At 41.6% G+C, this 11609-nt stretch overlaps 1 pseudogene; it reads left to right on the plus strand.

Moving 5' to 3' along the window:
* The first annotated feature begins 8036 nt into the window (after window positions 1–8036).
* Window positions 8037–9586, plus strand: LOC129038477 (glutamyl-tRNA(Gln) amidotransferase subunit A, mitochondrial-like; annotated as a pseudogene).
* The last annotated feature ends 2023 nt before the right edge of the window (window positions 9587–11609 follow it).

Here is an 11609-nt window from a genome sequence, read left to right on the forward strand (position 1 = left end):
ATACAAAAATTAACTCAAGAGGGATTAAAGACTTAAATGTAAAACCCAAAACCATAAAAACCCTAGAAGAAAACCTAGGCAATACCATTCAGGACAAAGGCATGGGCAAGGCTTCATGACAAAAACATTAAAGCAATTGCAACAAAAGGCAAAATTGACAAATGGGATCTCATTAAACTAAAGAGCTTCTGCACAGCAAATGAAACTATCATCAGAGTGAATAGGCAACCCACAGAATGGGAGAAAATTTTTGCAATCTACCCATCTGACAAAGGTCTAATATCCAGAATCTACAAGGAACTTAAACATATTTACAAGAAAAAAAAACCTCATCAAAAAGTGGTCAAAGGATATGAACAGACACCTCTCAAAAGAAGACATTTACATGGCCAACAAACATATGAAAAAAGCTCAACATCACTGATTATTAAAGAAATGCAAGTCAAAACCACAATGAGATACCATCTTACGCCAGTCAGAATGGTGATTAATAGAAAGTCAGGAAACAATAGATGCTGGTGAGGCTGCGGAAAAATAGGAACACTTTTACACTGTTTGTGGGAGTGTAAATTAGTTCAACTATTGTGGAAGACAGAATGGTGATTCCTTAAGGATCTAGAACCAGAAATACCATTTGACCCAGCAATCCCATTACTGGGTATCTACCCAAATGAATAGAAATTATTCTACTATAAAGACACATGCACATGTATGTTTATTGCAGCACTATTTACAATAGTAAAGACATGGAACCAACCCAAAATGCCCATCAATGATAGACTGGATAAAGAAAATGTGGTACATATACACCATGGAATACTATGTAGCCCTAAAATGGAATGAGATCTTGTCCTTTGCAGGGACATGGATGAAGCTGGAAGCCATCATCCTCAGAAAACTAACACAGGAACAGAAAGCCAAACACCACATGTTCTTACTCATAAATCGGAGTTGAACATTGAGAACATATGGACACAAAGAGGGAAACAACAGACACCAGGGCCTGTTCAGGGTGGGGATGAGGGGAGGGAAGTTAGAGGATGGGTCAATAGGTGCAGCAAACCACCATGACACATGTACACCTATGTAACAAGCCTGCACATTCTGCACTGTATCCTTTTTTTTAGAAGAAATAAAGAGAAGAGAGAAAAGAAAGAAAGAAAGAAAGAAAGAAAGAAAGAAAGAAAGAAAGAAAGAAAGAAAGAAAGAAAAGAAAGAAGGAAAGAAAGAAAGAAAGAAAGGGAGAGAGAAAGAAAGAAAGAAGGAAAGGAGGGAGGGAGGGAAGAAGGGAGGGAGGGAGGAAAGAAAGAAAGAAAGAAAAAAAAGAAAGAAAGAAAGAAAGAAAGAGAGAGAAAGAGAGAGAGAAAGAAAGAGAGTTGGGGAAACCAGCCCCACACCACCCAGCGGGTACCCCGAGTCCAGCAGAGACAAAGGATTTAGAAAGAGACAGAATAAGAGTTTAAAAGGTGGGTCCAGGGGACCTAAGCCTCAGAGGCTTGCTCACGGCCCCCGAGCTCTCGGCCTCCACCCAATTTATTGGTTCACAAGCTCTTTGTTCTTAGGGCAAATGGGAGGGTAGGAAGGGATAAGGAAAAGGATTAATCAGTGAAGGAGAACTTGTGAGTCATTCAATAAGATGTATAGCAGTGGTGGTTTCTGTGAATTTCCTCGAGCAAAGGCGTGTGTCTAAACTACTTAAGATCTTTAGCTTATTGGGACTGAAATGGGTGGGAGTGTGTTTCAGGAGGAGCCAAGATGTTTGATTATACTCCACCGCTTCAAGGCAGTGTTATTTCCCTGAGCAACCTGTGGCATGCCACTGAGCTGTTATGCTCTCGGGGCATAAAGACATGAAGGCAATAAGGAGACTTTTCTCCTCAGAAGCCGCCCATGGCTCCCCATGGGTGTCTTACTCATCTGGCATTCCAGAAAGGAAAGAAAGGAAGAAAGAAAGAAGGAAGGGAGGGAGGGAGGGAGGAAGGAAGGAAGGAAAGACAGAAAGAAAGAGAGAAAGAAAGAAGGAAAGGAGGGAGGGAGGGAGGGAGGAAGGGAGGGAGGGAGGGAGGAAAGAAAGAAAGAGAAAGAAAAAAAGAAAAAAAGGAAAGAAAGAAAAGAAGGAAAGAAGGAAAGAAAGGAAGGAAGAAAGGAAAGAAGGAAAGAAAGACTGAAGAAAGAAAAAGAAAGAAAGAAAGAAAGAAAACAAGGAAAGAAGGAAAGAAGGAAAGGAAGGAAGGAAGGAAGGAAAAGAAAGAAATTTCTAAAAAAGAAACTGTGGCTCCTACTTCTTTGAATCCTCTGAAGTGCTCAGTCATGCCCTGAATGTAGGCTTAATTTCAAACATTTCTGCAGCTAACGAAAAAGAAGTTTGGTTGTAGAGGGCAATATGATAAAGGCATTAAACAAGACACACACAGCTGCTTTCTTTTCTGCAAAGCCAGCCTCTCCTCCCAAATGCACATAGTCATTAGTAAGAAGCTAAATTTAAAGCCATGGTAAAACAGCCAGCCAGTTGCTAAACAAAGGCATCTTAGATACATCTTCATTTGTTTTTATTCTACACTGAAAAGTCATCAAACATCCCCAGATAGATGGAGAGAAAGAGCAGGTATTAAGCCAGAGCTGTGATTCCTAAGCCTATCCAGGCTGTGCCATTTCTGTGACTTTGCAAGGACAAGAAAGTCACCAACACATGCCACATGTCTTACAGACTGTCCATATGCAAAAAGTGGTCCTCATGCTGATGGCAAGAGATGGAATTTGAAAAAAGAGATACTTCTTGCATATTTCAAAGTCTCTCCAGTAATTTGAGAAGAAAAATATCAAAAATAAAGATGAAGGTCTAGCAAACTAGTAGAACACAGAAAAGGGGGCATAAGTCCCTGTATCCTAATGCTGGCTGGCTTCCCCTGCAATGTCATTTTCTATAAAGACATCAGTGAGGAATACATGACTGGGTGCAATAACTGGCCTTGGCCTTGACACCAGTCCTGACCCCACTAGGTCTTCCCTGTATACTGGCCCCCTGCCCTCCATGTCTTCAGCCACCTTCCTTTGGCTCGAACATTCCCATAGCTGCCTTGATGGAACACTACCCAGCAGTTTCCCACTCTGATTCTTCCCTACTTAAGGACTCTTCAAAGGGCAGAAGAGAGAATGGCCCACAGCCAGAGAGTATATGAACCTCTGAGTCAGCTAACCCAGCAATAGTTATGCCTTCTACAGAGGGAGTCCACACCAGGCCATGGGGAGGAGTCATCCAGCTTCAATATCTGTAACAAAGACTTATTTCACTTACTTAGGAGAACTCAAGTTTAAAATAGTGAGTGAGACTTTTTTTAGCATTGCCCAAAAGATGAAACTGCAGCCCTTTTCCAGCCAGAGAGATAAGCTGTGCATTTGTTGACTTGCAGAGTTCAACCGAATGGAATGGTCTTGGAGTAAGGCAGTAATAGAAAAATCAGCCTTTGTGTCTGGCCTGCTTCTTAATATTCTCACTGAACTCTCAGTCTGTTAAGAATCTCATGATATATTTGGTCTAATCTCTTAGGTACATATCTCCTCTCAACAGATACCCCAACAAGTAATGGCAAATGTGCCTTTCAATAGAGTAAGAAGAAGAAAAGGTTGACAAGAGAAAGGGCAGGAGAAAAGGGGGCTCAACTCTTGCACAGCCATCCTGACTGGCTATCACTGGTGCTATTGCAGAGATGGCACAGCAGTGCTTCACTTACCAAGTGCTCCCTGCACAAGACATCTCTGGTGCCTGCGCGTGAGACTAAGACCTCTCCCTTAGGGACCATTTTGCTACACCTTCCCCACAGTGTGTCTCAGAAACTCTTCTGTCAGTCTCCATATTCAAATCACAGCTTGAGTCAATTTTATTTGCCCTTTTCATGACATGTTTAAATTTCTGTCTTGACATCTTGTCTTGACATGAGCTTTAAGGTAATATGCAGTAATATTTCTGGGATGAGAATCGCTGAGTTACAATTTTAAATTTTGTTGTTACAATAATTACTTACATGAACCTATCTTTCCTCTTTTGAATACTACCTGATTCAGAGAAACTTCTAATATTCCAACGGGTTTTTCTCCTCATGATTATCTATATCATTGTATCCAAAGTTTTTTGATCATCCACCCCATGAGTAAAAACTTTTGAGCATGTGCCCCCAAAATATATTTACTTATAAATTTTATATGTAAGTCACTGTCAACCCATATAGTATATATTTTTAGAGCTTAATTTCTTTCTTATTTTAGATACAAATAAATAGAAGCTCTAATATTTTACTCCTGTGCTCTAGTAAATTATCATACAGAAGGAATGCTTGTACCCCACTTTGGAGGATATTACATAAAAAGAAAGGGGATGTGTATGAGGTTGTCATCATTCCTGCAATGATAGAAACAACATTCTTCTCCCACCTCAATGAACTGTTGTTCTGACAGATATACATATAAGGCCCTCTGAGCTAATGAAAAAAAAAGAATTCTTCAACCTAATTTAATGGGAAGCACTGTGCCATAAATAATCTCAAATCATTATCCTGGCCATTAATTTCAGCCTCTCCCTCTTGTTGCACATGCTTTTTGGAATGACCAACTTGCAGCACAATTGACTCATTTGCTGTCCACCTCCCTTACTTGGTTTATCCCTTTCTGGAAGTGCTAATTGCAGTGAAATGGTCAAGTTGCAGGAGGGAGAAAGGAGGATGTTCACAAACTGGGAAAGAGTATCCAAATTATCACAAGGTGCCAACAGAGTCACTGTCACCATCAGACCACCTAGGGAGCCAACTGTTGCCATCCCCCACCCATGTCACTTACAGATCTCTCTGTTCATAAAGAGAGAAAGCAGATGAAAAGGCCTGTTTACATTAGAAAAGGAAGAGTTTAGTTTCTATGTGCCTGTGATCTAGCTTCTTTCTGTAAGTTGTAGATGTTGAAAGAAAATAGACATGGCCTGTGTGCTTTCAAGCAGCACTCTCCCTGCCGGTTCTCAAAAAACATTAAATAAAAAATATTCTATAGAGATCCACCCAGCTGTTCTGACTTAAGTGCAATGCATTAGACACAACACAAAGCAAATGGAGCAAGTCAAGAGGCAGAAGGAATGTCCTCACAGGCGGGGGCCTAGGTACTGCAACGCCTGCTGCCAAAATGTGACACTCCCTATTAAAACTGAAAGTCATCACCATGCCAATATCAGCCAAGTTTACCATTTGCTGTAGACCAACAAAACTACCTTGGGTTGGCAGTGGGAGCTTGGGGGATTGAACTTGGTTCACGGGGCTACAAAGATGGTCAAGACCCAGACCTGCCCTTAAGGTGCTCACAGTATAAAGCAGCTAAACTTAAGGGGAAGGAACATGTTAAAGGGTTCATGGGCAGGCCATACTCCTACAGCTGGGTATTTCCCTGCAGCCTCTCAAGTAGCCTCTTAGTAGTAGGGAGGGCAGCAGCCATATGGACCTTATGCAAGTTATACAAACTGAGCACTTTTAATGTCACCTGAGGGGCAGGCGGACTCCCTGTACTGATTATTAGGATGTGAAAGAGATGATACAAAGGCTCATATTATAATGACTTCCTTGTCTGAGTGGGGAGAGGAGCAACATCCCAAGACACTCAGAAAATTAGATTGTACAATCCCCTGTGGTAACCCCATTCTAGGCTAACAAGCCTCCCTTGGTGGAGAGACTGCAGGCAAATGCCAACTATTGCACAGCTCTAGGAGATCATGTGAAAGTTGTCATTTAAACCATCCTTTCGATAAGAACTCCACAGGGTCTTTGGGATCAAAGGAAACAGAGAAAGTTGGCAGGTGGCAGGAAATACTTAGTCTCCTTGCCTGCAGAAGCTCTTGAAAATCCTGTATTCCATTTCTCATGCATGCATGGGCCTGCTTAGATCAGGCCTTGTTCTTCCAAGTAAATAATATTTAACCTTTCAACAAATATTTATTAAATGCTGTTTGTCACCGTTCTATGCCCTGGGAATACAGAATTAACAAAACAGACACAAACCTCTGCCTGCATAGAGCTCCCACTAGCATACATAAGCTATATAAATGGCAGGAGCTGTAAGTGCCATGGAGAATCAGAAAGCAGAGCAGGCGGATGGGGAGGCTCCATTGCCATACCCTGCAGAGACCCTTATGGGAGTTAGAGTCTAAGGCTGAGGAGGACCTGAGAGTCCCAGAATTCTTGTGGTAACTCATGCAAAATGGTGGAGTCCCAGAATTCTTGTGGTAACTCATGCAAAATGGGATCAAGAACCAGATGATGTCAGGCCTTGTGGTCTGGTGGTCGTGGAGAGGCTGTGTATGTTGAGGAAGAAGGGGCTGGAGTCTTGGCAGGAGCACACAGAGTTTCAGTCCCCCTTCCACTTCTCCTGTAAATCATGTGGTTGTTCTGGGGTGGGGTGGTATTATCTAGAGAACCTGGATGTCTTAGCTCCCTCTTCATTCCTATAAAAAGATGTGGAAGCAGGGAGGAACATTAGCGTTATCAAAGCAATAAAGGTTGTGTAAATTACTCATAATTTTCACTATCTTCTATCTTAGGATAATTATTTCCCATGATTTCAGCAAGTGACAAGTTTTTACACTGAAGCATAGACTTTCTTAGTCTAAGTAAATTTGTGGTTTTGCTCTGTTCCTCCCCACCCCAGGCTTGCTCTGGACAGTAACCAAGCTGTCCTGGGCTAAATGCACCATCTAGCAGTCAGCTCTGGAAATTGTCTGACCCCTGCCACCTTCACTAGTTCCCTGATCTACCCCTTCTATTTATCCCTGAGTAAATACATCTCAAATTATCTATTTACTCAGAAACATGACAAAAAAAATGCTTTCTCCCTCTTTCATCCATCTTTTACCATTACCTCTTTCTCTTGTACACAAGTCTTTCATGATTCTCATGGAAAAACTTACAACTTCACACATAGAAAAAAAAATCATGCTTAGAGTATGACACAGAGTACTTTCATGGCCGTCCAACCTCCCTGACCCCACATTTTATGCTGTCTTCTTGCCACACCACCCAACTCACACTGGTTTTCTGCTGTTCCTGGAACCTGCCCATGCATGGGGCTTTAAGCTTCACTTCTCTCTGCCTAGAATATCCTTCCTCCTGCAGAGCCACATTGATTACTCCCTACTTCTTTGAGGAACTCTGTCAGCAGCTCCTTCAAAGAAATTTGTCTTTGTTAGAGTATCTAAATTCTCATCCCTTACCCCAATTTTTTTCTTCAAAGCACTTATCACTACTTGATATTTTATGATATATCTGTCTTTCATTAGTTTGGTGTCTGAATATCTCCAGAAGAAAGAAAATTCCTCAGAAACAGAAACTTTGTTTTGTCCCTTGATGTATCTCAAGTGATTCCAGGCCTGTAACATAACAGGAATTCTCCCCAGTCTACCCTCCCACCCAAAAATGTGAAATCTGTTTTCGTAGTCAATATACAAGATTGATGCCTGAAAAACAGCAATAACAAGAAAAGGGGAATCTGTAGGCATTCAAGTGAAAATCAGATTTACAAAGAGCCAGTGAAACCCTGAAAGTCGCTGAGACATCCTCTTTAGGATCTTCGTATACCTCTTATCCCTTTTTAATTAAATGTGTTTTCCCTCAAAGTCTATTCAAAATAAACATGGTTTAGGTTAATTTCTTTTTTGTTATTTTTTAAAAAAACTTTGGCATTGTACCATTATGATCTTCAACTATTTATTTCAAATATGCTCTATTTCAGCTGCATTTTGAGTTATACTTGGGCTAGGAACCTGGTCACTAGTAAGTACACTATTTCTATGTAGAGATATCCCTTGTGAATTCCAAATAACCAACTTGCAAGTGACATTTTGAATTATAACCCTGCTGCAAACTAGGAACCCTCTTTAGGTGGCTTTTAAAATTTTTAGAATCTCGCAGTGACAATTAAAGATGGCTGCGCCCGTGTAATATCACTAGCAACTGGTGACCTCTTTCTCCTCCTTGCCTGGCCCCTGTGGTGGCAGGCTGAGCACAAGGAACATGCTGGGCCGGACCCTCTGAGAAGTTTCTGCAGCACTGAAACAAGGCCAGATTACACCAACAGAGCTCTGTCAAAAATGTCTCTCTCTTATCAAGAAGACCAAGTTTCTACATGCCTACATTACTGTATCAGAAGAGGTGGCCTTAAAACAAGCTGAAGAATCAGAAAAGAGATATAAGCATGAATAGTCACTTAGGGATTTAGATGGAATTCCTGTTGCAGTAAAAGACCACTTTAGCACATCTGGCATTGAGACAATATGTGCATCAAATATGCTGAAAGGTTATATACCACCTTATAATGCTAGAGTAGTTTCAAAGTTGTTGGATCAGGGAGCTCTACTAATGGGAAAAACAAATTTAGATGAGTTTGCTATGGGATCTGGAAGCACAGATGGTGTGTTTGGACCGGTTAAAAACCCCTGAGTTATTCAAAATAATATAGAGAAAAGAGGAAGCAGAATCCCCACAGCAAGAATGAAGATTCAGACTGGCTGATAACTGGAGGAAGCTCAGGTGGGAGTGCAGCTGCTATGTCGGCTTTAGGATCAGCTACAGGAGGATCGACCAGAAATCCTGCTGCCCACTGCAGGCTTGCTGGTTTCAAACCAAGCTATGGTTTAGTTTCCCATCATGGTCTCATTCCCCTGGTGAATTTGATGGATGTGCCAGGAATCTTAACCAGATGTGTGGATGATGCAGCAATTGTGTTGAGTATACTGGCTGGACATGACACCAATGATTGTACCACAGTACAGGACCCTATTAAACCATTCATTTGGTTTGGCAGATGTGAGCAAACTATGAATAGAAATTCCAAAGGAATATCTTGTGCCAGAATTATTAAGTGAAGTACAGTCTTTTTGGTCCAAAGCTGCTGACCTCTTTGAGTCTGAAAGGGCCAAAGTAATTGAAGTATCCATTCCTCACACCAGTTATTCAATTGTCTGCTATCATGTATCGTGCACATCAGGATGGCATTAAATATGGCAAGACTTGGTGGGCTACAATATAGTCACAGATGTGACATTGATGTGTCCACTCAATGTGTCCACCCATGGATGAAGCCATGTATGCGTCAACCAGACAAGAAGCGTTCAATGATGTGGAGAGAGGAAGAATTCTCTCAGGAAACTTTTTCTTATTAAAAGAAAACTGGGAAAATTATTTCATCAAAGCACAGAAAAGTGTGACGCCTCATTGCTAATGACTTTGCAAATGTTTTTAACTCTGGAGTAGACGTCTTCCTAACTCCCACCATCTTAAATGAGGCAGTACCATACTTGGAGTTCATCAAAGTAGACAACAGAACACGAAGTTCCCAGAATGATATTTTTACACAAGCTGTAAATATGACAGGATTGCCAGCAGTGAGTATCCCTGCTGCACTCTCAAACCAAGGGTTGCCAGTAGGACTGCGGTTTTTTGGACATGCATTTTGTGACCAGCAGCTTCTTACAGTAGCCAAGTGGTTTGAAAAACAAGTACAGTTTCCTGTTATTCAACTTCAGGAATTCATGGATGATTGTTCATCAATGATCACTCAGTAGGGCACATCACTCAGTAGGGCAGGAAGAAATTTCTGGATTCTTCTCATTCCACCTGAGAGCAGAGGAAGACCTCTAGAAGCTGAGCTCAAATTCCCCCTCTGCTTAACCATAGCTCACCATTTGCTTTGCTCTAACATGACTGTTCCATATGACACAAGGAATATCTTCCAAAGCAGTTTCCTCCCAGAGTCCCGAAAGGAAACTAGGAAAATGTAAATGTCCTCTGCTTCTGGCTTTCCCACATCTACCAGGTAGAAGCATGATGCAAGATTCTCACCACCCCATGTCTTCTCTCCTTCCCAAAATTCATCAGGACCCAAGGGGGAGATTTTCATTTCTTTTCCTCTCTGGAATGCACTTCTGCCACTTGTCTTTCTTCTTCTCAGGGCAACGAAACTTCATGCCCAGGTTAACTACAGAAAACGGTGCCCCCTCTATGCTACAGAAGAATCTCTAAGACCTAGTTCAACTAAACTGGCTTTTAATACACTAAAAAGGCCAAAGAAGTTTTGAAAAGCCCTTTCTAATTGGCAAGTCCTGGTTTCACAAAACTATTAAATTTAAAAAAAATAAAAATAAAAGATGTTTTAAAATAATTGCTACTCTGGGCACCAAAATCTAGATAGTTTTCATTTTGCATTCCTGTTATAGAAATGCTATTCCTCCTTGAGGCAAATGGATGCTTCTGGCAGCACGGGAAGGGAGACACCCGAAAAAAATGCATGAGGAAAACACTCCAATAAATTGCAAAGAATAAATTCCCAGCACGGTGCTCTCAACACCCTTTTCTTGAGTATCTAGTATGTGCCAGACTCCAGGCAGAAGCTACGCGGCCAGTGTGGCTTACTCGGGTGTGAGTGGTGTGGAGCACAGATACATAGCTGGTACAGAAGAATTCAGATGGTAATCAGCTCTGCTCAGGATTTCAGACAATTGGCTCTGAAGTATGAATGAAGTTTGACAGAGAGTCAAAAGGAGGAAGGAAGTCCAGGCAAAAGGAGTGCTGTGTGCAAAGGCACAGAGACGTGAAATATCTGCCCCATTCAATGGATTTCAAATAGCCTAATATGACTCAATGTAGAAAGGTTGGGGAGCAAAGACCATAGCATAAATGATTTTCATAACATGAAAAGGAAGAACATGATCAGCTTGTGTTTAAGAAAGATCACTCTAGCTTCAGTATGGATAGAGTGGAAAGGGTTGAGAGTAGAGGCTAGGAGACAGCTAATAATAGTAACTATAATAACAATTGCCAACACAGTGCTCCCTGTGTGACAGGTATATATTTAATCCTCACAACAATAACAACCCATGAGGTAGGTGCTATTAGTGTCCTCCTTTTACAGGAGACTGAGTCTGAGAAAGGCAGCCTGACTCCTGCATTCACATTCTGGCTCTGCTCTCCGCTGGCTGTATGATGCCTGCAGAGTTCAGGCTTTGCAGCAATCCAGGTCAGGATAATGGTGACCAAGGATTGTGGTAAGCAGAATAAAGCCTCGCCTACCAAAGATGTCCACTCCCTAATTCCCAGCACCTGTGACTACACTAGGCTGCATGGCAGAAGGGGATTAAGGTTGCAGATGGAAACCTTTAACTCACCTTAAAATATGGAGACTGTTCTGGACTACCTGGGTGGCCTAAAGTAATCAAAAGGGTCCTTAAGAGTGGAAAAGGGAGGCAGAAAAAAAGGATCAGAGAAAGAAATGTGATCATGAAAGCCAGGCAGAGAGCTATAATATTGCTGGGTGTGGAGATAGGGGAAGGGGCCACAAGCCACGGACTGCAGATGGCCTTTGAAAACTGGAAAAGGCAAAGAAGCAGATTCTCTCTCCTAGAGCCTCCAGAAAGAAATGCAGCCCTACCAAGTCCTTCATTTTAGCCCAGAGATCCATATCAGACTTCTAGCCTACACAACTATAAGATAATACATTTGTATTGTTTTCAGCCACTAAGTGTGTGGTAAATTGTTACGGCAGCCATAGGAAGTCAATAATAATGATGGTGAAGAAACCACCAATTCAAA

The sequence above is a fragment of the Pongo pygmaeus genome, chromosome 1, assembly GCF_028885625.2.
Source record: "Pongo pygmaeus isolate AG05252 chromosome 1, NHGRI_mPonPyg2-v2.0_pri, whole genome shotgun sequence".
NCBI lineage: Eukaryota > Metazoa > Chordata > Mammalia > Primates > Hominidae > Pongo > Pongo pygmaeus.